Source organism: Eleutherodactylus coqui, chromosome 12 (assembly GCF_035609145.1).
Source record: "Eleutherodactylus coqui strain aEleCoq1 chromosome 12, aEleCoq1.hap1, whole genome shotgun sequence".
NCBI lineage: Eukaryota > Metazoa > Chordata > Amphibia > Anura > Eleutherodactylidae > Eleutherodactylus > Eleutherodactylus coqui.
This window is the reverse complement of record NC_089848.1, coordinates 24,419,986-24,433,654: the sequence shown is the minus strand read 5'-3', so window position 1 is coordinate 24,433,654 and position 13,669 is coordinate 24,419,986.

Below are 13,669 nucleotides of genomic sequence, written 5' to 3'. Positions count from 1 at the left end.
TAAGACTGTATAGTAATAGTGAGCCTCATAGGGTCACCAGTAGTAAGTGTCCTATGCAGTGGTCCCAGTAGTAATAGTGACTTCCATAGTGGTGCCAGAAGTAACAGTGACCTCTTCAGTGGTCCCAGTAGTAATAGTGACTTCCATAGTGTCCCCAGTAGTAACAGTGACCTCTGCAGTAGTCCCAGTAGTAATAGTGACTTTCATAGTGTCCCCAGTAGTAACAGTGACCTCTGCAGTGGTCCCAGTAGTAATAGTGACCCCACAGTGTCCCCAGTAGTAACAGTTACCCCTGCAGTAATCCCAGTAGTAATAGTGACCCCCTTAGGGTCACCAGTAGTAGCAGTGACCTCTGCAGTAGTCCCAGTAGTAATAGTGACCCCCATAGAGTCACCAGTAGTAACAGTGAGCTCTGCAGTAGTCCCAGTAGTAATAGTGACTCCCATAGGGTCACCAGTAGTAACAATGACCCCCATAGGGTCACCAGTAGTAACAATGACCTCTGCAGTAGTCCCAGTAGTAATAGTGACCCCCATAGTAACAGTGACCTCTGCAGTAGTCCCAGTAGTAATAGTGACCCCCATAGTGATCTCAGTAACAACGCCCGGGGGAAGAGTTCACCAGTCACAGACTAAGTGCGGCCTCCAGATCTGAGCTGCAGGTTGGGTGAGTGGAATACCTGTTAAGTAGCTGCACAACCGATGGGCCATCTAAAATGAGGTGGCTGGCCGGATCTGTCCCACAAGCCTTGTGTTTCACATGTGTCGGGAAGTGAGCAGGCTCGCACAGGGGCGCGTACTGGTGCAGTCCAGCGGCAGTGGAGTGAGAGCCTGGAGAAGTGGCTGCCATCTGTCAGCTGGGATAGGGGAGCCAGCCAGAGTAAGCGTTGGATAACATGTGGTATGACCGCAGAAGCACAAGAGGGGGATCATCTGCACGTGGGGAGGTGTTTTAATGGGTGCATAGCGGGTATTTGAGAAAGGAGGGAGGGCATCAGCCACAAGGAGGGGTGGTATGGATAAGGATAGGATGGGAGGGAGTGGTAGCTGGCTGATAGGGAGGGCGAGATAGGGGTGCGAGGTAGGCAGTTCTGAGATCACAGTTCACTTTCATGTTTAGCTGCAGCAGAACATCAGCAGCACAGGACGAAAGTGCATCAGATGGATATGCATTATCACGAGGCAAGCAATGGTTCTGGGTAGAGCATGCGTCATGGACGGCACCCTCACAAGAGGAGCCACCGCTTGTTATCTGAGTCAACATCAAACTTGATGGGGGATGTTCATAAATGGCAGCATAGGCGCAGGAGAGGATCCAGTCAGTGGGCCCTAGACCTGTGCAGTGGTCGTCGGATCGATGGGGATCATGGTGCTTCTCCCAGGCACAGTAAGGAACAGCATGTAACAAAGTAGGATACGAGACGGCAACGCGGATCGGCGCAGAGTCTACCCTTGGCGGAGCCAGAGGACGGACAAGCCAGTGAGTGGATTTGTCAAAATGCTTGAAATGCTGCTCCTGTGGTTGTTTATGGTGACAGTGAATTTGTGATAGCGTTAAATTCACTTTTAAATTCCTTGGACCCGGGGGGCTTGGTCAGCCCGCCTGATGTGGAAAATCACGTTTACTTGTTGATTTGGACCCAGGGGGCTTGGTTAGCCTGCCTGACGTAGAAAATCACGTTTACTTGTTGATTTGGCCCGGGGGGCTTGGTTAGCCTGCCTGATGTGGAAAATCACGTTTACTTGTTGATTTGGCCCGGGGGGCTTGGTTAGCCTGCCTGATGTGGAAAATCACGTTTACTTGTTGATTTGGCCCCGGGGGCTTGGTTAGCCTGCCTGACGTAGAAAATCACGTTTACTTGTTGATTTGGTCCAGAGGCCTTGGTTAGCCCACCTGAGGTGAAAAATAAGGTAGTGTTAAAATCGCTCTTAAAAGGGCTTTTAGTGTCCTGTGGTGGCCCAGGGGGCTTGGTTTGTCCGCCTGATGTGGAAATGTAGGTAGCGTTAAAATCGCTTTTAATTTTTGATGAAAACAGGGGGCTTGGTTAGCCTGCCTGACGTAAAAAACGAAGGTAGTGTTGAAGACTTTTTATTTTAATAAGAAAGGGGCATTTAGTGTCCTGTGGGTTAAAGAGGGCATGGCGGTCTCATTTTGGGACAATCGTTTACGAGATTAGGTTTAGTTCCCATTAGTTCAGTATTGGGCGGTAGGTTATATGTGATTGCCTCATTTTGTGTTATTATTTTTGAGTTCTTTAGTTCCTTTTTGGAGTGGTGGTGGGTATCAGCGGTCATTCACTATATAGATGATTTTTTATCTGTCGCTTGACGGTTTTACTGTTTTGTGAATTGTTGTCTTAGTAACGTCTTTTCACAGGTTGATGTTGCAGTCTGAGTTAGACGGCGGACTGGGGTCACGTGTGATTTTTTTCTTAGGGATCGAACTTAATGAAGTATGGGTTTTTCAGATTGCCAAGCAAAAAAGTGATGCGGTTGCAGCCGGTGGTCAATGCAGTGAGTAGGCGCAAAGGTTACTTCTCACCAAATTCAGGTGCTTTAGAGTTGCTGAAATGGGTGTGTTAGATTATCTCTATGGGTCATCCTTTTTGAGGAGATGTTCCTTGGCAATGGTGGGAGTTTCGGAATCGCATCTTTTTGTTTGCATAACAAGGGGATGGAGAGCTATCTCCATGTATCGTGTATTTAGCTAGTAGCAAGATCTTACGGATACAGTGGGAGTCATCGATTTGGGTATTTTTGGCAACCATGGGTGCAGAACTCCCTGCTCAGGTTGGTGGAAAGAGAGGGAGATCATTAAGATTATAGTACGGTAAAAAAAATTCCGTAGTAATGTCTCTTGAAGCATGGGGCGCTCAGCTGGCTGATCAGAGGTTTTTGTTTTGGTCAGATATTTAGTCGGTGGTAATGGTGAACAATTGTCAATCGTTATTGTCACCGCCGGTATTGGGTCTGCTGGGACATATGGTTTGTTACATTGTTGATAAATAGCCATTTATATGGGCACCACAAGTGTTTACAACATAATGTAAAATTTCGGGCAAAACATAGTAAGATAGTAGGTTAGGCTGAATGAAGACAATGTCCATCTAGTTCAGCCTGTTGCAACTACCTTGTTGATCCAGGGGAAGGCAAGAAACCCCAAGAGGCAGAAAACCAATTAGCTCATTTGGGGGAAAATTCCTTCCCAACTCCATAATGGCAATTAGAATAATCCCTGGATCAACCTTTGGTAGTTCCTACCTGAATATAAGACCCAGAACAATAATCCGCTGGTCACCTAATGTCTATATCCTGTAATATCATAGCGCTCTAGATAGACGTCTAGTCCGCTCTTAAATCCTCAATGGATTTTGCCATCACCATATCCTCAGGCAGAGAGTTCCACAGTCTCACTGCTCTTACAGTAAAGAACCCCCTTCTATATTGGTGATGAAACCTTCTTTCCTCTAAACGTAGTGAATGCCCTCTTGTTACCTACGCAGTCCTGGGTATAAACAGATCATGGGAGAGATCCTTGTATTGTCCCCTAATGTAGTTATACATAGTTATTTAATCGCCCCTTAGCCGTCTTTTTTCCAGGGTGAATAATCCCAATTTTGATAATCTCTCCGGGTATTCCAGTCCTCCCATTCCATGTATTAATTTAGTTGCCCTTCTCTGAACCCCCTCAAGCACTGCAACATCTTTCTTGAGCACCGGTGTCCAGGACTGTACACAGTATTCCATGTGAGGCCTGACAAGTGCCTTACATAGTGGGAGAATAATGTTCTTGTCCTTTGCCCCTATGCCTCTTTTAATGCACCCCAAGACCTTATTTGCTTTTGCAGCAGCTGACTAGCCTTGGTTGCTCCAGTTAAATCTACAATCCACTAGTACCCCCAGGTCTTTTTCCATATCACTTTTCCCTGTTTTGGTCTGACATGATCGATGCCTCATAAACCCATGCTGATGAGCAGTTATTCCATTTTTCTCCTTGAGGCATTCCAGGATGGCATCTCTCAGAAACTCCTCGAATGTTTTTCCAGTTATTGAAGTGAGACTTACTGGCCTGTAGTTAACAGGCTGTCTTTTGGACCCCTTTTTGTAAATTGGAACCACATTGGCAATGCGTCAATGCAATGGTACAACCCCGGTTTTTTTCTCCAAATAATTTTTATTAGCATTTTGTAAGACATACAAAAAGGAAAATCACATACTCAGTATTACTGCTTACATTTGTGTAGAGAGCAGGTATATTATACACTTTGTTTTAATCATATAAAGATATTACAATGATGAAAGCAGACATTCTAAGAGCCACATGTGTGGGGTATCGCTTGCTCTTACCCTGGATTATGTTTGCTCCTCTTCAACCTTTTGCACATACAAATATATGTCTTTAATCTATTTTTATTTTAGCTTTTTTTTGTTTTTTGTAATAACATTGTCAAAATATATCAAACTGGTAACATAAATTGCCGCCAAGGTTTCCACTAGAGATGAGCGAGCATGCTCTTCCGAGCTTGCTACTCGTTCGAGTATTAGGGTACTTGAGATGCTCGTTACTCGAGGCGAAAACCAAGCGGCACTTGAGTCAATTTCATTTCCTTCCCCGCATGTTTAGCGCCATCTTCTAGCAATAAACATGTGGGGAAGGCATTACTACTTCCTGCTGTGACGTACCAGTCCTCTCCCCTCCTAACAGTAGTGAGTGGCTGGGTCGATTAGGTGACCACCAAGTACTTACACTGGTCCTGCCCACGGCTCACCTCAGACGCATGATGGCAATAGTTAGGGAAAGTGCTGATGCTTATACAGGGAAAGTGTTAGAGTAGGATTCTCTGTGCAAGAACCCCAACGGTTCTTCTTAGGGCTACTCCTCACCGTGTGCATTACAGTTGTGGCTGGCTGGGAGCAGTAGTGCACCCATTTTTTTAAAGCATCTAGGCCTGTGCAGAGCATTATTTCAGTTATACCGTTCTCAGTCTGCAGTGCATTAGACCGAGGTCTCACCGCGAAACAGAACTCTAATATTTTGTAGGCCACTGCAAAGTATTTCAGCTCTGCCATTTTGCAGAGCGTCTCACAATACCCTCTCCTTGGGGGGGTTCAAATAGCCGCAGTTACAAGCACTATCCACTGGCTTTAGAGTCTTCTCCCACTCCATACAGCTGCTCTTATCTACAAGTCCCTGTGAGTGGTAAATTTCCCCTAGGTATCAGCGTAAGACAGCGGGTTAATTTTTTCCAGTCACAGCATAGAGCCTCCGCTAAAGATTCTTTCAGCTGCAACAGGAGAAATATGCATGCTCTCTCTAGCCCCCAAAAAGGGGAGAAGTAGCTTGGTCTATCCCTTTCTGAACTTAATCCTCCTCCTCCTAAAACAGCATGTCATCACACTGAACCGCCAATTTTTCTGCAGCCCAAAAGGCTCTGTTAAAACCAATGTTTTCGGAGGGCTGCCTCCAGGCTCTGTTACAAATAAAGCAACAACGAGCTGTATGTTAACACAATGTTTATAACTTTCACCTGCCTTTGGGGTTAAGCAATTTTTCAGGGGTACACTTGTACTCTTGGTACACCAATTTTTTAGGCCTTCGCCTATACTCCTAGCCAACAAATTTAATTTTTCCTGCCTTCACCTATCCTCTTGGGAAACCAATTTTTTCAGGTGTTCGCCTATACTCTTGGTACACTGATTTTTCAGGCAATCGCCTATACTCTTAGGCAACTAAGTTTTACGACCATCGCCTAGACTCTTGGCAAACCAATTTTTTTCAGGTGTTCGCCTATACTCTTGATACAGAAATGTTTCCGGGGTCCGCCCATACTATTGCTACTGAAAGGTTTGAGGAGTCCGCCCATACTCTTGCAACAGAAAAGTTTCAGGGGTTCGCCCATAGTCTTGCTACAGAAATGTTTTGGGGGTTCGCCTAAACTCTTGCAATAGAAATGCTTCTGGGGTCCAACTATACACTTGCTACTAAGAGGTTTGGGGGGTTCGTCTATGCACTTGGTACAAAAAGGTTGCAGGGGTCCGCCTATACACTTGCTACTGAAAGGTTTGAGGGGTTCACCTATACAATTGCTACTAAAAGGTTTTAGGGGTTCACTTATACTCTTGCAACAGAAAAGTTTTAGGGGTTCACCTATAGTCTTGCTACAGAAATTTTTTCAGGGGTCTGCCTATATTCTTGCAACAGAAAACTTTCCGGGGTCCGCCTATACACTTGCTACTGAAAGGTTTGAGGGGTTTGCCTATACACTTGCTACTAAAAGATTGGAGGGGTCTGCCTATACACTTGCTACTAAAAGGTTTGAGGTGTTCGCCTATATTCTTGCAACAGAAAAGTCTTATGGGTTCACCTATACTCTTCCTACAGACATTTTTCAGGGGTCCACCTATACTGAGGGTGCACAAAGGTTTCCCATAGCGGTGTTCAGCAGTCTGGCACAAAAACACTAAATGACTTGGGCAGAAGTGTGGACCGAGGTCCTGGGCAGGGTGAAACTCTGCCATGTTTGGGCACTCTGATCTCTTCATGTGTAATACTGTCTTTGAGTTTCATGGGCTCGCCTATGCTTTGGATGCACAAAGATTTCCCATTGCGGTGTTTTACCTGTCTCGCACAAATACACTGAGTGACTTGGTTAGTGTGCAGAGTGCAGACGGCTTTCCCAGCGCAGTGTTCAGCTATCTGACACATACACAGAATGAAGTGTGTGGGGACACATGGATTTCCCATAGCTATGTAGCTCACGGCACCTTGGGTCACGCAAGGTGGAGGCTGGGACTGAGCCTGACCCTGGGCCCGCTCACATGCTTCCCATACAGAGTATTGTGGGTCCTACCTTGGTCATGGTTTCTCGGGCTTATTATGCCACCTCCTCCTCCAGCTTGAGGTCTGGGGATCAGCGCTGGTTGACATGTATTTGCTCTCGTGTTACCGCAGTTATCTGAGACACTGGTTTGGACCAATCAAAAGAAGCGTAACTGAATTAAGGAGATGTTCACTGCTGTACTAGCATCCAAGTCCGCTTTATGCCCGCGATTGCTGAGGGTGTGGGCAGAGGCCAAGGTTCTGGGGGGGGGGGGGGGGGATGCAACTGCGCCAGGTTTGGCCTGTGGAACTTTTTTGTGGTTCATCCAGTCTTTGGAGCGATGAAAGCAACCGTAAGTGATTTAATGAGATGTTCACAGCTGTACCAGCATCCGAGTCAGCTTTATGCCATGATTACTGAGGGTGTGGGCAGATGCCGAAGTCCAGAGGGGAAATGCAAGTGCGCCAGGTTTGGCCTGTGGAATTTCTTTGTGGTTCATCCAGTCTTTGGAGAGATGAAAGCAACCATAACTGATTGAATGAGACATTCACAGCTGTACTAGCATCCGAGTCTGCTTTATGCCCACGATTGCTGAGGGTGTGGGCCAAGGCCAAGGTCCTCGGCAGGGTGAAACTCTGCCATGTTTGGGCACTCTGATTTCTTTATGTGTAATACCATCTTTGAGTTTCATGGGCCTGCCTATGCTGTGGGTGCACAAATACTTCCCATTGCGGTGTTTTACCTGTCTGGCACAAATACACTGACTGACTTGGGTAGGGTGCAGACAGCTTTCCCATTGCGGTGTTTTACCTATCTGGCACAAATACACTGAATGACTAGGGCAGAAGTGTTGGCCGAGGTCCTGGGCGGGGTAAAACTCTGCCATGTTTGGGCACTCTATTCTCTTCCTCTTTAATACTGTCCATGGGTTCCAGGGGGCCGCCTATACTGGAGTGCACAAAGGCTTTCCCATTGCGTTGTTCAGCTATCTGACACATACAAAGAATGAATTGGGCAGTAATGTGGGCCGAGGCCGAGGTGCTTGGCGTGGTGAAACTCTGCCATGTTTGGGCACTCTGATTTCTTTATGTGTAATACTGTCTTTGAGTTTCATGGGCTCGTCTATGCTGTGGGTGCACAAAGACTTCCCATTTCATTGTTTTACCTGTCTGGCAGAAATACACTGACTGACTTGGGTAGGGTGCAGACGGCGTTCCCATTGCGTTGTTTTACCTGTCTGGCACAAATACACTGAATGGCTAGGGCAGAAGTGTGGTCCTGGGCGGGGTGAAACTCTGTCATGTTTGGGCACTCTCTTTTCTTCCTGTTTAATACTGTCCCTGGGTTCCAGGGGCCCTCCTATACTGTGGGAGCACAAAGGCTTTCCCATTGCGTTGTTCAGCTATTTGTTACAGTATACTACCTTTGATACGCCAGCCCGGGTGCAATAGATCTCACAAACAATCCCTGTCCTTGCCTGCTTGCCTCCACTCCTGGCTAACCTCAGGTAGGCAACTGGGCGGCAGTCCCCACTCTCACTAGGGACCGAAAAGCGATGCTGACATACCTGGATGGAAAGGGTAGAATACCGACAGAAAAGGCAGATGTAAATAACCAATGACCTCACCGAAGGGACAAAAGGTTTCAATAATGACTTATGAAAAACTCTATGAACCCTCCATGTAACTGGCACATCAAGTTCAAGCAAGCAGATTTACTACCTGTGTGATGACAGAGGGACCCACGTAACGTGGCGTTAGTTTCAAAGACGGAACCTTCAATTTGAGATTTCTAGAAGACAAATATACCTTCTGTCCCATCCTGTAAGGTTCAGATACTGACAGACTACTCCCACTACGCAACTGCATATGAGCCCGCGTTGCTTCCAGGTTCTTCTGTAGTTCTTTCCATACCACCTGCAGCGCATCTGTGACGCCATCAGCTGCAGGACAGGCCGACGGAGTATAAATAGCTGTAAGGAAGCGAGGATGCTGACCATATATGCAAAAGAATGGAGACACCCCAGTGGAGGAACAAGTACAGTTGTTTAGTGCAAACTCTGCCAACGGCAGGAATTCTGCACACTGATGAGCCTTTCTCTAGCAAACAACCGTAAATATTGCACTAAATCCTGGTTCTTTTGTTCAGTCTGACCATTAGTTTGTTGGTGGAATGCTGACGAGAAGGAAAGCAACGTTCCCAGGTTTCTACAGAAGGCTCGCCAAAATTGCGCAACAAACTGAACACCGCGATCAGATACAATGTTCTTGGCAACCCCATGCAGATGAATGATTTCTTTTACAAAAATCTTGGAAAATTTTATCGCAAAAGGTAGCTTCTCTAACGCCACAAAATGTGCCATCTTTGAGAAATGGTCTACAACAACTAGGACGGTGGTGAACTTCTGAAACTCAGGTAGATCGGTGATCAAATCTACTGATAAATGTGACCAAGGACGAAAAAGCACCGGTATGGGTCTCAGAGACCCCTCCAAACACCGACACCCGACTTTTAATGCGTGCACAGACAGAGCATCCCCTAACAAAGTCGCGGATCTCCCGAGACATGGCTGGCCACCAGTAGTGTCTAGTACAAAGATCCAGAGTCCCCTGAGGCCCCTGATGGCCCTTCTTGGTAAGATTGTTCAGAGGTTGAGCAATAACAGAATAATTCTTAATGAATCTATGGTAGAAATTTGCGAAACCTAAAAACCGCTGGAGAGCTTTCAGGTTATCTGATCTGACCCATTGGGAGATTGCTGCCACTTTATCAGAATCCATTTGAATCTCTGTGGGTGAAATCACATAACCAAGGAAAGACACTTGTTTAGTACCAAAAATGCATTTCTCCAACTTGACAAAAAGTTGGTACTCACGCAAGGGGCAGAACCAGCCTCAGGTGCCACACATGTGAGTCCTAGTCTGGGGAGTACACCAGAATGTCATCGAAATATATGACCAAAAATACCCCCAGGAAGTCGTGGAAGACCTTGTTCATAAATCCCTGGAACACAGGGGGGGCATTCCAAAGTCCTAAGGGCAGGACTAGACACTCAAAATGTCCGAACGAGGTGTTGAACGCGGTCTTCCATTCATCTCCCTTTCGGATGCGAATTAAATTGGAGAAGGGGGAGTTGGCCTGCCAGATTCCCTAGCATTACAGGCCTGAAGTTCCTCTTTTCTAGATCTCAGCCTCCTGTCAACTTTGACCGCCAATTCCATCGCATCATTGAGTGTCATGGGAGCGGGATGAGAAATGAGTAGATCCTTGACAGCGTCACAAAGACCCAACAAGAACACATCTTTAAGGGTGCTATCATTCTAAGAGGTTTCACATGCATACAGTCTAAATTTAGAGCAATAGTCCTCTACCCACTGCTGCCCCTAATGTAGAAACATGAGATGAGATACCGCCAACCCCGCATGGTCCGGCCCATCATAAATACTTACAAGTTCCCGAAAAAAGAAATGAACTGACTGCAGGCAAGCCTAACTCTCGGGCAAGGAGTAAGCCCATGTCTGGGGAAAACACCGAAGTAAGGACATAATTAATCCAACTTTCTGGGATTCCGAGCCGGAGGAGTGGGGCCGCATCCGAAAATACAATCTACATGCCTGCTGAAAAACAAAAAATGTGCTCCTCTCCCCTGAAAATACCTCAGGAAGAGGACAGTTGGGCTCAGGAATAGAAGGGGAGGTAGAAACATGCATTAACTCCTCCTGGGCTACCATATGACCGGACAGGTCTTGGATTACGACCACTAAATCCTGCAACTGACTTGCGAGGGTACTCATGGCCTCCATAGGGGAGCAATTTTTAATGGGCCAGTTATGTTACAGTATACTACCCTTGATACGCCAACTCCGGTGCCCTAGAGCTCACCCACAACCCCTGTCCCTGCCTACTTGCCTCCACTGGGCGGCAGTCCCTACTCTCACTAGGGACCGAAAAGGCATGCTGGTGTACCTGGATGGAAAGGGTAGAATACCAACAGAAAAGGCAGGTGTAAATGCCAACACAAACAATACTAAGCAGAACTGAGGGAGATGGAAAAACCTGGCGGACAGTAGCAAAGTATAGCAGACGAGATGATGGAAAACAAAATCTGGCAGTGATTGCAAGTCTCTGCTCGACCTTTAAACAAAAGCCTCCGCCCAGGGTAGGAGAGAGTGAGACAGCCAACTCCCAACAGAACATAATAAAAGGGAGCTCATGCACGGCAGCTGCACTCACAGATGTGTGCGCAGTGCCGCGTGCCACCAGCCCCACGCTGCCCACGACGGCTGGGCACCCGCGCCCCTGGCAGCCGGACGACAAGCTGGGGAGACGCGCCCCGACCGCGGGACCCCGCACACAGCCGCCCCAGGAGGACCAGCACCCACGCATGGTAACAGGTATACATTCAGTAATAGTATGGTGGTATTATGTGATTATTTAGTTCTTATATAATGTTATTTCTGGTAATGTTGGTCCGGGTATAGTGGGTTTTGTTTAATAACAGTGTTACGGAAATCCAATTTTTCCGTCAATATGCTGTGAGGCTCCAAATTAGAGGTGATTATGGCGGCCGCCATGAGAAAGCAATGGGCACAGACATCATGAACGGGTCTAAAAGCAATCTACCTTTATTACAAAACATCTTTCTTTATATAGTATTTTAAAGCAGAGTGGTGTATTGTCACTATGTGTACATTTCAGCCAGTCATGTGCTTTTACATAGATAGCAGTTACTCATTAAGGCCTTGTCTTTACTGGACACTGTTGCACACTGACCTTTGAACAGTGTAACAGAAGATCAGGAAGAATGTAAGATATATATACTTTTGCTAAGTACTATTCTCTATTTCTATTCCTGTAACAATGCAATCTTGCGGTGCAAACAACACATGAATGTACAAGCGTATATCAAAGATGTTCATAGGAGACAGGATGAAATATATATATATATATATGTTTTATGCTCATAGTCTTGACAACAGCATAGAGCTAGTTATACGGGGCATGATGATTGCAGTGATATTGTGTGTATTTTTTTCACTTTTGCAAAATAAAACTAAAGTTTTTTTTAACTCTGTACATTTTTAATAAACTTTATTAATATTTATTTCTTTATGTATAAAGCTTGATTCCTTTTTCAATGTTCTGGTATAGTCAGCTTAGCAATGAGTATTTTACTATGAGTCTAAAGGCCCATTTAGACACAACGATTATCGCTCAAAATTCACTCAAAAGTCATCTTTTGAGTGATAATCGTTACATGTAAATGTGCCTATCTTTCACTTTTCTGCCAAACGATGGAATTCAGTTCGACTTGAAATCTGTCGTTCAGCAGAACAACTGATAAGACGGACCGCATATTGTGTTCTGCTGGGGCAGAGCTGGTTACAGCTGATTGCATTGTCTTAGCTGTCATCATTGTGTCTAAATGCACCTTAAAACTATAAAGTAATCTATTAGTCTGTGCTGAAGGCTCATCCTAATAAGCATATAACAGTGGAATGCCTGGAAGCCTTTCCTAAACCTCTGACTGCTATAGCTACCTATCAGCATCCTGAGATTGCATTTGCAGGGGGCTGATGGGGACAGAGAGAGTTCCCCCTCTGCCTAACTACCTAGATGCCGTTGTTGCTATCGACCATGGCATCTATGGAGTTAAAATACCGGGATTGGAGTTTTCTCTGATCCTGGCCATTACAGCAAAAGCCCAGCTGCCTTTACTGTGGTAATGCAGGTGCGAGACCCACGGCATAAATGTCCACCATGAAAGCTAAAGACAAACCAGTCTATGAAGTTCACTTATGTCATAGAAGCTTGCTATGTTAAAAATATGTGGCAACTTAACTCTTTCTAATCCAATTTGTATCCTGGTTTTCCTAGGGGGCTTACTCTTTTTCTGCCATTGGATAGGCTCTGACAGCAGAGAGGCTGGCAATATACAGTAAGAGAACCCCGATGGGCGTCTTCCAACATCGGAGCCGTACAGCCCTAAATCATAATGTCTTCAGACGTCAGACAGTGCATTGGAAAGGGTTAATGTATACCTCCAGATCTAACTTGTTCTGCTGCAGCAAGCTATGAATGCTGCATAAGCTTCTCCTCTCCTTCAGTCAACATAGCTGCAGCTGGCAGTTTGCTGACCGCTGCCTACTTGTGTTCTCCCCACTTACTGCTGGTTTGCGCCTAGCTATAATATGGGGCAATTTGTAATTTTTATTTTAGAGGGTCACTTTTGCAGCAGGGAACAGGTAAGTACTACTCTTCTTGCTTTGGGGGGCACTAAAGAGGGCATGTTGCCCAGTTATTTCTAAACACATTTTATTTATAAACCCTCCTACTTTCATATTTGTCATTTTGCTATTTCAATTTAGAATATTTCCTTTTTTCAGAACAGCATTATTATGCGTATTACTGTGATATAAATCCTGCTATTGTGAACAGAAAAAAAAGAATTTGTTTATGACCTTTCATATTCATAAAATTCTTTTGAATTCAGTGTTGGTGAGAGGAGCAGTATATGCTGACTCATAGACACAGCATGTAATTCTGGAGACTGTTATTATATAGTCCATGAGTGGCATAGGCAGATGGCATCATGCTGTGATCTATTGACAATTATCAGCATGAAAAATCGGAAGGGAACTGGTAGGGATACCACAGTATTCCTTCATATATATACATCTATCTATCTATCTATCTATCTATCTATCTATCTATCTATCTATCTATCTATCTATCTCATATCTATCTATCTCTCTATCTATCTAGCTACCTCATATCTATCTATCTATCTATCTATCTATCTATCTCATATCTATATCTCTATCTATCTCATATCTATCTATCTCATAT